The sequence below is a fragment of the Sciurus carolinensis genome, unplaced genomic scaffold, assembly GCF_902686445.1.
Source record: "Sciurus carolinensis unplaced genomic scaffold, mSciCar1.2, whole genome shotgun sequence".
NCBI lineage: Eukaryota > Metazoa > Chordata > Mammalia > Rodentia > Sciuridae > Sciurus > Sciurus carolinensis.
Window position 1 is genome coordinate 1728657 of NW_025920125.1, and position 17076 is coordinate 1745732.

The window sequence follows — 17076 nt, forward strand, 5'->3', positions numbered from 1 at the left end:
TAAAAATATATATGGAAGAAAAGGACAGGTCATAAGGACTATTATGTTTTAAATTAGGCAAAAATTCAACTTTATAATTGAAATAATTTGTTACCATTATAGGAATTAGTAAAATGAATTAAAGAGATTTTTCAACTGTTTTGTGATTACTTCAGAACCATGAAAAGGTGAAAAAGGAGGCACAGGTGTGCACTCTGCAGTACAAAAAATGAATTATTAAGTAGCAAACTGATATTTCCTCCTAGGATTACTGTATATTTTTTAATTAAATAAACAATGCAAAAGCTGCAAATGGAGGATAAGCTCTCATATATAACATTTTAATAGACTTATAGGACATTTATGAATATCTGCTTCCATAAATGAATACACAACAGATTAGAAAGACACTGATATAAAGGTCATTGATATGAACTGAAAGGTCAGAAGGCACATTCTGAAGAAGACTTTGCAGCAAATAAAAGAGAAATAGGGTATACTAATAAAGTAAAATTCTCTAAAGTTCTTAATTAAGCTTAAAAAGCAATTTAAAAAGATACATAATTTTATCAAACAAAAATTCTTACAGAGTTTAAAGTGTTTATCATTTAGCTCTAAGGAGTTTTTAAAATTCACAAAAGAAATAAGAGAAATAATTTGTTTCCAATTTGAATATTCTTCAAAGCACCTCACATTCTCCTAATTTTTCTTTACTAAAAGAAAAACAGGTAATGTTAGTGTGGTGCAGATGGCATTGTAGATTCAGTGATATTTTCCTTATCCTGTTGTTTGTCTTTATGTGGTGACTCTGGTTCATTTTTACTATATTCCCCTTCACTGGAATCACTGTCCAATCCACCTTTAACTATGGCAGACTGCTTTTCATGGGAAGAACTTTCATAGGCTTTGTCTGTGGGAATAGCGCCTTTCCTTTGGGGTAAGATAGTGAAAAATGCTTCTTGCCATTCTCTTGTTTCCAAGTATCCCAGAATAATCTCAAATACATGATTAACTGCCAAAACTTTTTGACTATTCATCTTCACAAAACTTCCAAGGGGGAGCTGTGCATGATCAATTCCAAAATCTGATGCTTGTTTATATGTGAATCCCTTATGATGATTGTGGTCCACTAATCCTCCAATCACATATGCCTTTGATTCATCTAATTCCTTTAGTATATTGGGTGGATCTGATGTAAGATAAATCAGGTCTTCTTTTTTATGAGTTCACTATAGTACTCTGGTTTGATGTGGATATCCTTCCAGTTGACCCATCCTTTGTCATTTTCATCCATGTTCTTTTTTAGTTGGCTTCCATGGCTTGTCAAGTAAAACTGCACAGGATGCAGTGCTCGTCAGTTTTCTGCATAGCATCATTGGATTTGCTTATGAAGTTTTTTAATGTTCTTTAATACCATCAAATCATCAAAACTACAGTCAATGATAAGGCAGAGTGTACTACGAGCAACATTTCTTCGAACTCGTTTTCTGTCATTTCCATCTGAATTTGATTCCAGTTGACACTGTTGCTCTAATTTCTTTCTCTTGCATTTTTCTTTCCAATTCTGTTTGTGAAGTTCTTGTTGTTCTTCCCATTGTTTCTGTTTTATCAGCCTTTTCATTTGTCGTTTTGATACTGGTTCAATTCCTTCATCTAATCTTGGTTTCTCTCTTTCCTGTTCTTCACTTAAGTCTTGCTTCCTTTCAACATTAGAAGTCTCAATAAATGCTGGTGACATTTCAGATGACATTATTTGGTGTTTCAAACTGAGCTGATGGGGAACGTGATAGTTTGTTCAGAAAGTCCCTGGTGTGTTCCAAAACCGCCTGTGAGTCCTCCTTTGGAAACTTCAACTCCCAGAGGCAGAGGCGAGAGTTACACCAGAATATTTTTATTTTGATAGTGTCCACTCTTTCAGGTCTAGAAAGAAGTTTTGCTAGAAGTGATTATTCATTTTGTACTTGATTATGCAAATAAGACATATTTCATTTTTTTGTTTTCTTTTGTGGTGCTGAAGGTTGAACCCAGTGCTTCCTGCATGCTAGACAAGTGCTCTTTTGTTGAACTGCATCCCAGCAACTAGATCTTTAGTTATCATAAATTTTATGACCAGATAGAGTGATAATAAAATCACTTAGAAGTTCACTCAATTTGGAACCATTCAAGATTTTGGACCTCCAGTAATGGTTTGTGATTTCTAAAAGGAAAAGTAATTTTCCAAAACATAGCAGCATCTAAGATCATCCATGGACTTTGTATCCCCAGTTTCTTCACTTCCTGCAGAACATCATGGAGGCAATGGACTCTGGTGTCCTTCTAACCTCTTCTTCTCACAAGGCATCATCCACTGTGGTTGCCAATCCTGTTTATCTTTTTCTTCTCTTTGACTATTAATCAAATGAACATTTTGAATCTATTACTGCTAAAGAGTGTGAATAGAAATAAAAATAGGACAAGGATTCATTGGAATAACTGATCTAGTCACAGTCAAAGTCCCTCTGTTGAGGAACTTCAGTCATGAGTTGAAAGAGTCTATAAAATGTTATTTTAGTGCAAAGTGGTCAAGTTTTTAGAAGCAGCACCTAGTACCTAGTGACTTCATAAAAATATAAGTTGACCTACGTGTGTTCTTATTTCAACATAAAACCTATAAAAGTGGCACCATCTTGAGTCATATATTAGATGAAATGGTTTAATTTTCTGTTAAAATACTTTTTGAATACATAGTAAAATACAGAACTAGTTAGAATGTCACTTATCAAAAATTATAATTGTATAAACAACCAAGTGCTTAAAAACATATAACCATGTCTTAAGGATTGATTTTTTAATAGATTTTATCTTTATACAGAAATTGCAAATAAAGTGCAGAGATTTCCCAGGTAGTCTCATTCTTGTTTTTCTTTTGATATGCTTTATGTTCACTGCCTCAAATAGGCTAGCATCCTAGGAAAGGTGTCATGAAGAACAAACACTAGTGTGCTATCACTAAGTGTGGTTGCATTTCCTTTGGATTCTCAGTTGTGCCTCTTCCTGTTCCAGGATCCCATCCAGGATCCAAAATCACATTCAGTTCCTGTCCCTATAGATTTCTTTTTGTAGGTGAACAGTTTCTCAGACCTTCATTGTTCTGGTGACCTTAACAAGTTTGAGAAGGACCTTTCAGGTACTTTTTACATTGTTCTCCATTGTGTTTACTTTTTATCTTCATATATATATCCTGGGGATGTGGTTCTGGGGGAGACAGGTTGCAGAGGTGGACAGCATCTCTGAGATCTCAGGTCCCAAAGGGGAATATCCTGTTAGTACTAACTGTATTCACCTGGCTGAGGCAGGGCCTTTCAGGTTTCTCATTGGGAAATTTCTGTCTCTCTGTGTCCACATTGTCTGTGATCTTCTGGAGGATGTCACCCTGCATGGCCTGCACATAAGGAACAGGGAGTTAACTCCACCTCCTTGATGGCTGAGTGTGTGTCCAAATTATCTGAAATCCTTCTGCACAATGGTTTCCAGTCAACCCATTTATTTATCTATTCAATTACTTTTTTGTATCACTATGGACATTGGAGAGTTACCTTAGGTTGTTATTTATTATCCAATTCTATAATTCCTCATTCCTCAATTCATTCTTAGTTTAACTTTTGGGGTTTTTCCACTGGGATCTTTTTTCCTTTATCTCCTGTTGTCCTTTAGCATATTTTCCTGCTTTGTCCCAAAGTTCTTTCTGATACTTAAATGTTACCCTGGCTTTATATTTATTCTCTTGGTTCTAGTATCTGCCACTTCTTTAAAGAGCCCTGATGCCTTGGATTAGAAAATGATATCAAAAACTTATTTCTGACTGGGTATGGTGGCACACACCTCTAATCGCAGTGGCTTGGGAGGCTGAGGCAGAAGGTTTGAGTTCAAAGTGAGGCCCTAAGCAACTTAGACCCTATCTCTAAATAAAATAGCAAAAAGGTTGGAGTGTGGCTTAGTGGTTAAGCATCCCTGGGTTCAATCCCTGGTACCAAAATTAATTAATTAATTAATTAATTAATACACAAATTTCTATTAAAAAAACTTTCATCTGGCAATTAAATGTGCCCACTGCATTTTTTAAAATGATTTTTAATATATATATGTACATATATATACATATATATGTGTATGTATACATATATATATTTATACATATATATACTTTAGATTTCTTATTTATTTATTTATTTTTAGCTGCAGATGGACATTATACCCTTATTTTCATTTATTTATTTTCATGTGGTGGTGAGGATCAAACTCAGTGCATCACAGGATCCAGGTGAGTTTTCTGTCACTGAGTTACAGCCCCAGCTCCTACCCATTGCATCTGGGATTTTTTTTCTGTTTCATCTCCTGGTTTTATTAAATAGCATGAGGCCACCAAGATGAGGGAGGTAGTCTCATTCCTCTGATATTTTAGCTTAAAAGGTGTGATTGCCATAACCTAGCTTAAGCACCAACTACATATTTAAATTATTTCTTTCCAAAGATCTCTGTTCTCAGGCTACCTGAAGTATAACATCAACAGGATTACAATTAGCTATATATTTTGAGATCAGAACCTGCTTTTCCTTCCAAGCTCACATCCAATCACTGTCAATACACATATGGCAAAACCAGTTTTCTTTTACAAGAGCATTTCCCTTTCATAACCAGTCACAGCACTGTCAATATCCTGGTTTAGTATTAGTTATGTAAAACAGTGCCACTTAAGGAAACTGGGTGAAGAGTATACAAAATGTATTATTTTACCAACTTCCTGGGAGACTATAATTATTTTAAAATATTGTTTTACTTTATTTTGTGGTGATGGGGTTTGACCCCAGGGCCTCCCTCACACTGCCAGTGCTCCACCACTGAGCAACATCCCCAGCCCTTTTTACTTTGAGACTTGTCATTAAGCTGCCCAGGTGGGTTTCCCAAACATGTGACCCTCCTGCCTTAACCTCCCAGAGTAGCTCATATTAGAGGTGTGTACCACCACACCTGGCTCAAAATGTTTTAAAAATCTTCACAAAAATGTTACTCGTAGAAAAGAACAAGAGAAGAAAAACACACAAAATTAAAAAAGATAATAGGATTGGCCTTAGAAGAGAGTGTAGGAGTCACCTGACCAATGGGGGACATCTGTCAAGGGGATTGTTTCACCCAATGAAAAAGGATGAAGGGTTTTTTGTTTTGTTTTGTTATGTTTTTGTGATAGTGAGGAGAGAACCCAGGGCCTTAGGCATGCAGGGGAAGGTGTTACTCTCCTCAACTGCACAGTCTGCCAGGGCTCTTACCTGGACTGCACCAGCCAGCTGCACCATCTGCCAGGGCCTGGACCTGGACTATAACAGTCAACTTCACGGTATGCCAGGGCCTAGACCTGGGCTGTGCCAGTCAACTACACAGTTTACCAAGGCTCAGACCTGGATTACACTGATGCACTACACAATCTGCCAGGGCTAGGACCTGTGACTACACTAGCAAGTCAACCAGGTTCAAGAGGACCTTTCCTTTTTCTCCTTTTGTAGCACCTTCTTTTCCTACATACAGCACCTTGCCCACCTGATCCTTGGTGAGAATATCAACAGGCTTGTACTTCTCACCCTTGAGCCACTTGTTGGCCTTGGGGTATGGCGTTGAGGTTGGATGGTGTGCACATGGGTGGGCAGGTACAGGTACTGGTCATCCTTCATGCTGCAGTTGCACTCTGGGGCACGCAGCACCCACCTGTGGTCCACAGAGCCTGCATCCAGGATTCAGACAGGGAAGTTGACCCAGCGGGACAGCAGAAAGAGGCAGTGGACCTGGTAGAGTCTGGCCTAGGCATTGATACCACCTCATACAGGAGCCAGCAGAACCCCAAATCCACATGGCACAGTTGGCTGCAGTAATACAGCCAGGAGAGGCTCTGCATCAAGCCTTCACAGTTGCAGTTGCTCACAGCCAGTGCTGGCAGTAGGACAGCAGTGGATGCATCCAGCAGCACTCCCTCCAAGTCTGCCTCACTCCACTGAGTCATGCAGCAGAGCCAACAGGCTTGGCTTCACCCCGGTCCTATTTTCAGCCTTAACACCTGCTTCTCCATGGCTTCAGGACCAAGAAACTGCCCATTGCATCATGTTCCTCAAAATGGACAATGCAAGGTAGTATATGTGTTCTAATCTCTACCTTCTCCTATGTTAATTTGAGACCATCTGTGTGTATCTCAAGCTAAATGTGAGTTTGTGATGATGTGTAGTTGGTGGATTCTGATCCATTATAACATAGATCACTCTACTTTCTCCCTTTGCTATTGTGTGACTTCACTCCCCATCAGGGGGAGACCTAGCTCCTATTTTTTACCATGTCATTATTTCGTTGTTCTGTTGTGAGCAATGAATTAATTTCTGTTCCAGATTACAGTTTGTGACAAAATAAGAAATACCCATTGGTCTCCACCCCCAATTCCTGGCCCAGCATTCCTACAATCTTCATATCCTTGAGTGATCAGGGTGTTAGGATCATTGTTTTTCCAGTGTGGGTTCTTTTTCTTGGTTACTTGCACAGAGTTCCTAAATCCTGCAGAATCTCTGGGGTGGTAAGAGGGTCTTTTGCTCTAATAGGGACTTTTTTTGGGCTCTAGGGCACCTTCAGGATGGATGATGGTCATGAGAAAGACCAAGTGATGACTTCATCTTGCAACTTCCAGCCCCCTGCCCATCATGTGGGCAAAGGAGCTAGATACTGAAGTAATAATCCATCATGCCTACAGGACTTGCTCTTCACAGAAATCTCTAAAAGAATTAGTTCAGGGAGTTCTTTAGTTTCTGAACACAACCATGCACACAGAGGTTGGTGATCCCAGACTCCATGTGGATGGAGGCTCCTGAACTGGGGACCCTCCTGGCCTTCATCCTATGCATCTTCTCACCTGACTGCAAGTTTTACTTTTCTAGAATGTCATGAAAGTTGGACGATGCAGCTTCTTTGGCCCATCTTATTTACTTAGCAGCACACCAGGTAGGATGCACCTGTATCTTTGTGTATGTCAGTAGTTCAATTGTGCATTCAGCTATGGACGAACAGTTCAACTTTTGATCTGATCAGTATCACAGAACTCTGTTGCAAAATTACATGCTAATTTTGTTCTTACATGCTTTTCAAAGCACTTTTCTAAATGCAGCAATTTATAGGTACACTGTGGGGTCACAGATTAGACTGATTTTGCTTTGAGAAGAACTGGCACACTGTCCTTCAAGGTGGCTGTGCCATGTGTTCTCCCAGCAATGCCTGAGGGTGCTAGGCTCCCGCATCCTGGAGCTGTTTATGTAGTACCTGTTCTTAGAATCCAGCAGTCCCTAATAACTGTGCTATGCTACCTCAGAATGGTTTTATTTGTGATTCCCTGATGGTATGAAATTCTGAACATCATTTTGTATAACTATTTGCCATCTTTGTATTTTCTTGGGTCAGGCATCTGTTCAGATATTTAACAATTTACTTTGGGATTTTAATTGTTAGTTTTTAAGAATTCTCTGTATTTTGAATAAAACTTTATTTTCAGAAATGTGTTTTGTAAATATTTTATCTTGGTGTTGGGCTTGTCATTTTGTTCTCTCTTACAGTATAACTTTTTTTGGTATGGTGTTAGGGATGGAATCCAGGGCCTCACACATGCCAGACTTTGCTCAGCCACTGAGCCACATCCCACCCTTTTTTGAATCTCCCCATCTCACCTCAAATTTGCAATCCTCCTGCCTCAGCCTTTGAGCAATTTGGATTGTAGGCATGCAATAAAACACTTGGTAAAAATTTAATCTTCTAAAGTTTATCTTATCAACATTTTTTTCTGTAAATTGACTTTTGGTATTGTGAATTAAAACTCATTGCCAGGGACTGGTGAGGTAGCTTATTTTTAGAGAGATTTTCCAGCATGTGTGTGGACTTGCTTTCAGTCCCAGTACTAGAGTACAAACACACACACCCTATCACTAACACTAAGATTACATAGATTTTCTTCTGTCTCCAAGAAATTTTTAGTTGCCTCAAATTTTAATTTTTGACTATTATAGGTTAATTTTCTTAAGAGTTTCAGTGTGTGTATATTTTCATATAGTTAAATATTAATATAGTAATAGTTAATATAGTCAGTATAGTTTTCAAAAACTTGTTCAATCATCACTGTTTGAAAAAATCATGTGAATGGGTTTCATTTATATTTGAATTTCTAAAATAATGGCCTTGAATAATCTGGACATAGTACTGAATTCTGTCCATTTGTCAGGAACATCAAGAAAGGCACCTGTATCCTTCTGAACTCTGGCACCCAGTGGCCACCTGAGGGCCAGCTACCTTCCAGGACCCAGCATTGTCCTGACACTGATGTGGTGGTATGATAATGCTCATGTGCTCTCCATGTGTAGCCTCTAATGCTAATCCATCATCCATAGTGACCTCTGATGCTAATGAGTCCATACATGGCCTCTTGACACTAAGTCAGCATCCACAGAGTGGCCTTTCCCACTAATACAACAGCAGTCATGGGACCTTCAATATTAATATGATGTGTACACTGTGACCTCTGGTATCAATATATTATCCAAACTGTGGCCTCAACACTAACATATTATCCACACTGCAGACTCTAGTACTAATAGAATACCCACACTGTGACCTCTGATACTAATAGAATATCCATTCTGAAGCATCTAACACTCATAGACCCCCTTGTAGACTTCAATATTAATGTAATGTACAACTTTTGGCCACTAATACTAATATAATAACCACCACTGTGGCCTTTAATAATAATATGAAATCCATGCAGTTGGATCTAAAACTAATATAGTAGGTACTCTGTGACTTCTTATATTAATGTGGTGTCCACACTGCATCCTCTAGCAATAATAAAATAGCTGCACTGTGTCCTTTAGTGTTAATATAAGGTCCAAGGTTGAAATACCAATATAATATCTATATTGTTGCATCTAGCACTAATTTAACAGCTGCCCTATGGCATTTAATATGAATATATTTGCCATACTGTCACTATTAAAATCAATATGATATCCATATGGTTTCATGTAACACATATATAAGAGCTGTGTCATGTTTCCTAATGCTAATATAGACTCTTGTGACATTAAAGTACATATAACCACATTGTGGCCTATAACATGAAAATAATAGCTTCCTTGTGATGCTTTATACTAATATATCCATACTGTAGCTGCTAACACCAATATAAGAGTTGAGCTCTGGACAGTCAATATTACATCCATACTGAACTATCTGAAATTAATAAAATAGATGTGCTGAGGCTGGGGTTGTAGCTCAGTGGTAGAGCTATTGGCTAACACATGTGAGGCAATGGGTTTGATCCTCAGTAATACATATAAAAAATAAATAATATAAAACCTATATTTCCATCCACAATTAAAAAAAATTCAAGTCCTCAGATATTTCATACTAGTATACCCACACTGTACCATCTAAAACTAACAAAGTAGCTGCCCTCTCATCTTTAACTTTAACATATTATTCATAATCTACCAAATAACAACTGCCCTGGGCCTTCAATAGACTTCTGTTATGTGGATGTTCTTCCATGGGAATAACTTCCTCTGAAATATGTGATGGGTTTCATTTTTTAACCCTCACGTGGTGCTGATCACTCTCAATCTGGTTATCTGTGTAGCACATGGAAGGACATTTGCGTTAGTTGAGTCACTTTATAAGCAGTGGAGGTTTTCCCTGGAGGAAGGGCTTCACAGGGCAACGCCCCCCATCCTGAATACACCAAGCCCTCTGAATTTTGGGCACTGCCTTATTTGCCATAAACTCATGCAGGTTTTTTAAAAATTTATTTTTATTTTAAATAACTGAGATACATGTTGTTTCTGTTAGTACATGGAGTAATAGCATACCGTTTGTGTAATCATACATTTACATAGGGTAATGATGTTTATTTTATTCTGTTATTTTTTCCTTCCCCCACCACTCCCACCACACTTTTCCCTTTATACAGTCCCTCTTTCCTCCATTCTTGCACCCCTCCCACCCCCATTATGTGTCATCATCCACTTATCAGTGAGATCATTCGACTTCTGAATTTTTGAGATTGGCTTATCTCACTTAGCATGATATTCTCCAATTTCATCCATTTGCCTACAAATGCCATGATTTTATTATTCTTTATAGCTGAGTAATATTCCATTGTATACATATACCACAGTTTCTTTATCCATTCATCATTTGAAGGACATCGAGGTTGGTTCCACAGTCTGGCTACTATGAATTCAGCAGCTATGAACATTGATGTGGCTGTATCTCTGTACTATGCTGATTTTAAGTCCTTTGGGTGTAGGCCGAGGAGTGGGAAAACTGGGTCAAATGGTGAGTCCATTCCAGTTTTTCTAAGGAATCTCCACACTGCTTTCCAGAGTGACTGCACTAATTTGCATCCCCACCAGCAATGTATGAGTGTACCTTCTTCCCCGCACACTCTCCCTACTGTTGCTTGTATTCTTGATAATTGCCATTCTAATTGGAGTGAGATGGAATCTTAGTGTAGTTTTGATTTGCATTTCTCTTATTACTAACAATGGTGGACATTTTTTAATGTATTCGTTGATTGCTCATAGATCTTCTGTGAAGTGTCTGTTCATATCCTTAGCCCATTTGTTGATTTGGTTATTTGTATTCTTGGTGTAGAGTTTTTTGAGCTCTTTACATTTTCTGGAAATTGGTGCTCTATCTGAAGTATGGGTGGCAAAGATATTCTCCCACTTTGTAGGCTCTCTCTTCACATTTCTGATAGTTTCCTTTGCTGAGAGAAAGCCATTTAGTTTGAATCTATCCCAGTTATTGATTGTTGCTTTTATTTCTTGTGCTATGGGAGTCCTGTTAAGGAAGTCTGATCCTAAGCCAACAAGGTGGAGATTTGGACCTACTATTTCTTCTATAAGATGCAAGGTCTCTGGTCTGATTTCAAGGTCCTTGATCCATTGTGAGTTGATTTTTGTGCAGGGTGAGAGATTGGGGTTTAGTTTCATTCTTTTGCATATGGATTTCCAGTTTTCCCAGCACCATTTGTTGAAGAGGCTATCTTTTCTCCATTGCATATTTTTGGCACCTTAGTCTAGTATGAGAAAACTGTATTTAATTGGGTTTGTATCCATGTCCTCTATTCTGTACCCTTGATCTACCTGTCTATTTTGGTGCCAATACCATGCCGTTTTTGTCAGTATTGCTTTGTAGTAGAGTTGAAATTTTGGTATTGTGAAATCCCCTGCTTCATTCTTCCTATTAAGGATTGTATTAGCTATTCTGGGTTTCTTATTATTCTAGATGAATTTCATGATTGCTTGCTCTATTTCTGTAAGGTACATCATTGGAATTTTAGGTGGAATTGCATAAAATCTGTATAGCACTTTTGGTAGTATGGCCATTTTGACAATATTAATTCTGCCTATCCAAGAACATTGGAGATCTTTCCATCTTCTAAGGTCTTCCTCAATTTCTTTCTTCAATGTTTTGTAGTTTTTATTGTAGAGATCATTACCTCTTTGCTTAGATTGATTCCAAAGTATTTTATTTTTTTTTTGAGGCTATTGCAAATGGGGTTGTTTTCCTCATTTCCCTTTCAGCTGTTTCATCACTTGCATATAAAAATGCTTTAGATTTATGTGTGTTGATTTTATAGCCTGCTATTTTGCTGAATTCATTGATGAGATCTAGAAGCTTTCTGGAGGAGGTTTTTGGATCCTCTAAATTTAGAATCATGTCATCAGCAAATAGTGACAATTTAAGAACCTCTTTTCCTATTTGTATCCCTTTAATTTCTTTTTTTGGCCTAATTGCTCTGTCTAGAGTTTCAAGGACAGTGTTGAATAGAAGTAGCAAAAGAGGACATCCCTATCTTTTTCCCATTTTTAAAGGTAATGGTTTCAGTTTTTCTCCATTAAGAATGAAGTTGGCCATGGGCTTAGCATAAATAGCCTTTACAATGTTCAGGTATGTTCCTACTATCACTATTTTTCCTAGTGTTTGGAGCATGAAAGGGTGTTGTATTTTGTTGAACACTTCTTCTGCATCAAGTGAAATGACCATATGATTCTTATCCTTAAGTCTATTGACATGATGGATTATGTTTATTGATTTACAGATGTTAAATCACGCTTGCATTCCAGGGATGAACCCCACTTGATCAAGGTGCATGATTTTCTTAATGTGTTTTTGGATAGGTTTTCCAATATTTTGTTAAGGATTTTTGCATCTGTATTCATCAAGGATATTGGTCTAAAATTTTCTTTCCTTGATGAGACTTTTCCTGGTTTGGGTATGAAGGTGATATTAGCTTCATAGAATGAGTTTGGTAAGGTACCCTCCTTTTCTATTTCCTGGAATACTTTGAGAACTATTGGAAGGAGATCTTCTTTGAAGCTCTTGTATAACTCAGCTGAGAACCCCTCTGTTCCTCAGCTTTTCTTGGATGGTAGGTTTTTAATGTCTTCTTCTCTTTCATTGCTCGATATTGATCTGTTTAAATTTTGTGTGCCCTCCTGGTTTAGTTTGGGAGGAGCATATATCTCTAGCAATTTGTCAATATCTTCGGTAGATTCTACTTTGTTGCAGTACAGATTTTCAAAGTAGCTTATAATTATGTTAAGTATCTCAGTGGTGTCTGTCGTGATATTTCCTTTTTCACCATGAATTTTAGTAATTTGAGTTTTCTCTCTCCTCTTTCTTAGTGTGACTAAGGGTTTGTCTATTTTGTTTAACTTCTCAAAGAACCAACTTTTTGTTTTGTCAATTTTTTGAATTGTTTCTTTTGTTTCAATTTCAATGATTACTGCTCTGATTTTAATTATTTCCTGTTTTGTACTACTTTTGCTGTTATTCTGTTATTCTTTCTCTAGGACTTTGAGCTGTAATGTTAGATCATTTACTTGTTGACTTTTCATTCTTTTCTGGAATGCACTCCATGGAATGAATTTTCCTCTTAGTACTCTTTTCATAGTGTCCCAGAGATTTTGATATGTTGTATCATCATTCTCATTGACCTTTAAGAATTTTTTTATCTCTTCCCTTAAGTTTTATGTTATCCATGTTTCATTCCATAGCATATAATTTACTCTTCAGGTATTGGAGTAATTTCTGTATTTTATTTTGTCATTGATTTCCGCTCTCAGTCCATTATGATCTGATAGAAAACAAGGCAGTATCTCTATTTTTTTGCATTTCCTAAGGGCTGCTTTGTGTCATAACATATGGTCTATTTTTTTTAAGATTGTCTCCCCCTTTAATATAAATAGTAAAAGACCTGAGAAATGTATTTATTAATCAGGATTCTTCAGAGAAAAGGACCCAATGGGAGGTGGGCAAATATAAAGAGACTTATTTTAAGGAATGAACTCACAGCTTTGTTGAGACTGGCAAGTCCAAAGTTTGCAGTTCAAGTCGAAAGGCTTTCAGGTTGACAGAAATCCTCTTTGATTGGGGAGGTCAGTCTTTTCCTTCATTAAGACCTTCAACTGATTGGATGAACCCCACCCACTTTATGGATGGCAATCTGCTTTACTCAAAGTCCATCAGTTTTATTGTTAACCTCATGGAAAGCACTATAAGAGAAATATACAGAATAATGTTCAAGCAAATATTTTGGCATTGTGGCTCACCCAAGTTGACACATAAAAATAACCATCAATATCTCTTTGTCCATTGCCCTTCTCTCTTCATGCTCCTATTTCTTCCACACATTTCTTTTTTTTATTATTGTATACAAATGGGATACAGGTTGTTTCTCTATTTGTACATGGAGTCAAGGCATACCATTTTTGTAATCATAAATTTACATAGGGCAATGATGTTGGATTCATTACTTTTTTCCCTTCCCCCCCACCCCTCTCACCACTCTTTTCCCTCTGCACAGTTCTTCCTTCCTCCATTCTTACCACCCTCCTTATCCCTAACCCTAAACCTAACCCTAACACTAATGCTAAGCCCTCCCACCCCCCATTATATGTTCTCATCTGCTTATCAGCCACATCATTCGTCCTTTAGTTTTTTGAGATTGGCTTATCTCACTTAGCATGATATTCTCCAATTTCATCCATTTACCTGCAAATACCATAATTTTATCATTCTTCAGTGCGGAGTAATATTCCATTGTATATATATGCCACAGTTTCTTTATCCAATCATCAATGAAGGGCATCTAGGTTAGTTCCACAATTTGGCTATGGTGAATTGAGCAGCAATGAATATTGATGTGACTGTATCCCTGTAGTATGCTGATTTGAAGTCCTTTGGGTATAGACCTAGGAGTGGGATAGTTGGGTCAAATGGTGGTTCCATTCCAAACTTTCTGAGGAATCTCTATACTGCTTTCCCGAGTGGCTGCACTAATTTGCAACCCCACAAGCAATGTATGAGTTTACCTTTTTCCCCACATCCTTGCCAACACCTATTGTTGCTTGTGTTCTTGATAATTGCCATTTTAATTGGGGTGAGATGAAATCTTAGGGTAGTTTTGATTTGCATTTCTCTTCTTACTAGAGATGTTGAACATTTTTTTATATATCTGTTGATTGCTTGTACATCTTCTTCTGTGAGGTTTCTGTTCATTTCCTTAGCCCATTTGTTGATTGGTTTATTTGCATTCTTGGTGTAGAGTTTTTTGAGTTCTTTATATATTCTGGAAATTAGTGTTCTATCTGAAGTATGAATGGCAAAGATATTCTCCCACTCTGTAGGCTCTCTCTTTGCATTACGGATAGTTTCCTTTGCTGAGAGAAAACTTTTTAGTTGAATCTATCCCAGTTGTTGATTCTTGCTTTTATTTCTTGTGCTATGGGAGTCCTGTGAAGGAAGTCTGATCCTAAGCCAACAAGTTGAATGTTTGGACCTATTTTTCTTCTATAAGATGCAGGGTCTCTGGTCTGATTCCGAGGTCCTTGATCCACTTTGAGTTGAGTTTTGTGCAGGTTGAGAGATAAAGGTTAATTTCATTCTTTTGCATATGGTTTTCAAGTTTTCTCAGCACCATTTGTTGGAGAGGCTATCTTTTATCCACTGCATACTTTTGGACCCTTTGTCTAGTATGAGAAAATTGTATTTATTTGGGTTTGTGACCCTGTCCTCTAGTCTGTACCATTGATCTACCTGTCTATTTTGGTACCAACACCATGCAGTTTTTGTTACTATTGCTTTGTAGTAGAATTGAAGATCTGGTATTGCGATGTCCCTGATTCACTCTTTCTACTGAGGATTGCTTTAGCTATTATGGGTTTTTCATTCTTCCAGATGAATTTCATAATTGCTTGCTCTATTTCTGCAAGGTACATCAATGGGATTTTTATTGGAATTGCATTGAATCTGTATAGCATTTTAGGTAGTATGGCCATTTTGACAATATTAATTCTGCCTATCTAGAACATGGGAGATCTTTCCATCTTCTAAGGTTTTCATTAATTTCTTTCTTTAGTTTTCTGTAGTTCTCATTGTAGAGGTCTTTCACCTCTTTTGTGAGATTGATTCCAAAGTACTTTATTTTTTTCAATACTATTGTGAATGGGGTAGTTTTCCTAATTTCTCTTTCTGAAGATTCATCACTTATGTATAAAAAAATGCATTGGATTTATGAGCATTGCTCTTGTAACCTGCTACATTACTGAACTCACTTATGAGTTCTAAAAGTTTTCTGGTGGAATTTCCAGGTTCCTCTAAATATATAATCATGTCATCAGTGAACAGGGATAGTTTGAGTTCTTCTTTTCCAATTTGTATCCCTTTAATTCCTTTGGTTTGTCTAATTGCTCTGGTTAGAGTCTCAAGGACGATGTTGAAAAAAAGTGGTGAAAGAGGGTATCCCTGCCTTGTTCCAGTTTTTAGGGGGAATGCTTTCAGCTTTTCACCATTTAGAATGATACTGGCCATTGGCGTAGCGTAGATGGCCTGTATAATGTTAAGGAATGTTCCCACTACCCCAATTTTTTCTAGTGTTTTGAGTATGAAGGGATGCTCTATTTTATCGAATGCTTTTTCTGCATCTATTGAAATAATCATGTGATTCTTGACTTTAAGTCTGTTGATATGGTGAATGGCATTTATTGATTTCTGGATGTTGAACCAACATTGCATCCCTGGGATGAAACCCACTTGATCATGGTACACTATCTTTTTAATATATTTATGTGTGCAATTTGCTAAAATTTTGTTTAGAATTTTTGTGTCGATGTTCATTAAGGATATTGGTCTAAAATTTTCTTTCCTCAATGTATCTCTATCTGGTTTAGGTATCAGGGTGATTTTGGCTTCATAGAACAAGTTTGGGAGGGTTCCCTCTTCTTCTATTTCATGGAATATTTTGAGAAGTATTTGAATGAACTCTTCTTTAAAGGTTTTATAGAACTCTGCTGAGAATCCATCTGGTCCCGGACTTTTCTTTGTTGGTAGGCTTTTGATGACCTCTTCTATGTCATTGCTTGAAGAAATTGATTTTTTTAAGTTATGTATGTCCTCCTTGTTCAGTTTAGGTAATTCATATGTCTGTAGAAACTTGTTGATGTCTTTGAGGTTTTCTGTTTTTTTAGAATATAGATTTTCAAAATAGCTTCTAATTATGTTTTGTATTTCACTCGTGTCCGTTGTGATATTTCCTTGTTCATTCCGAATTTTAGTAATTTGAGTTTTCTCCCTCATTCTCTTTGTTAGTGTGGCTAAGGGTTTAACAATTTTGTTTATTTTTTCAAAGAACCAATTATTTATTTTGTTAATTTTTCCAATTGTTTCTTTTGTTTCAATTTCATTGATGTTGGCTCTGATTTTATCTATTTCCTGTCATCTACTACTTTTGGTATTGGTCTGCTCTTCTTTTTCTAGCGCTTTGAGCTGTATTGCTAAGTCTTTTGTTTGTTGATTTCTACTTCTTTTGTTGAATGCACCCCATGAAATAAATCTTGCTCTAAGTACTGCTTTCATAGTGTCCCAGAGATTTTGATATGATGTGTCTTTGATCTGATTTACTCCTAAGAATTTATTTAGTTTCCTCCTGATGTTATCTGTTATCCATTCATCATATAATAGTGTATTATTTAATCTCCAGGT

The 17076-nt window shown here is 37.1% G+C and overlaps 1 pseudogene; it reads right to left on the reverse strand.

Annotated features, from left to right (window-relative positions):
• Positions 1–713: 713 nt before the first annotated feature.
• LOC124973917 (tRNA methyltransferase 10 homolog A-like) lies at positions 714–1729 on the reverse strand (annotated as a pseudogene).
• Positions 1730–17076: the final 15347 nt, after the last annotated feature.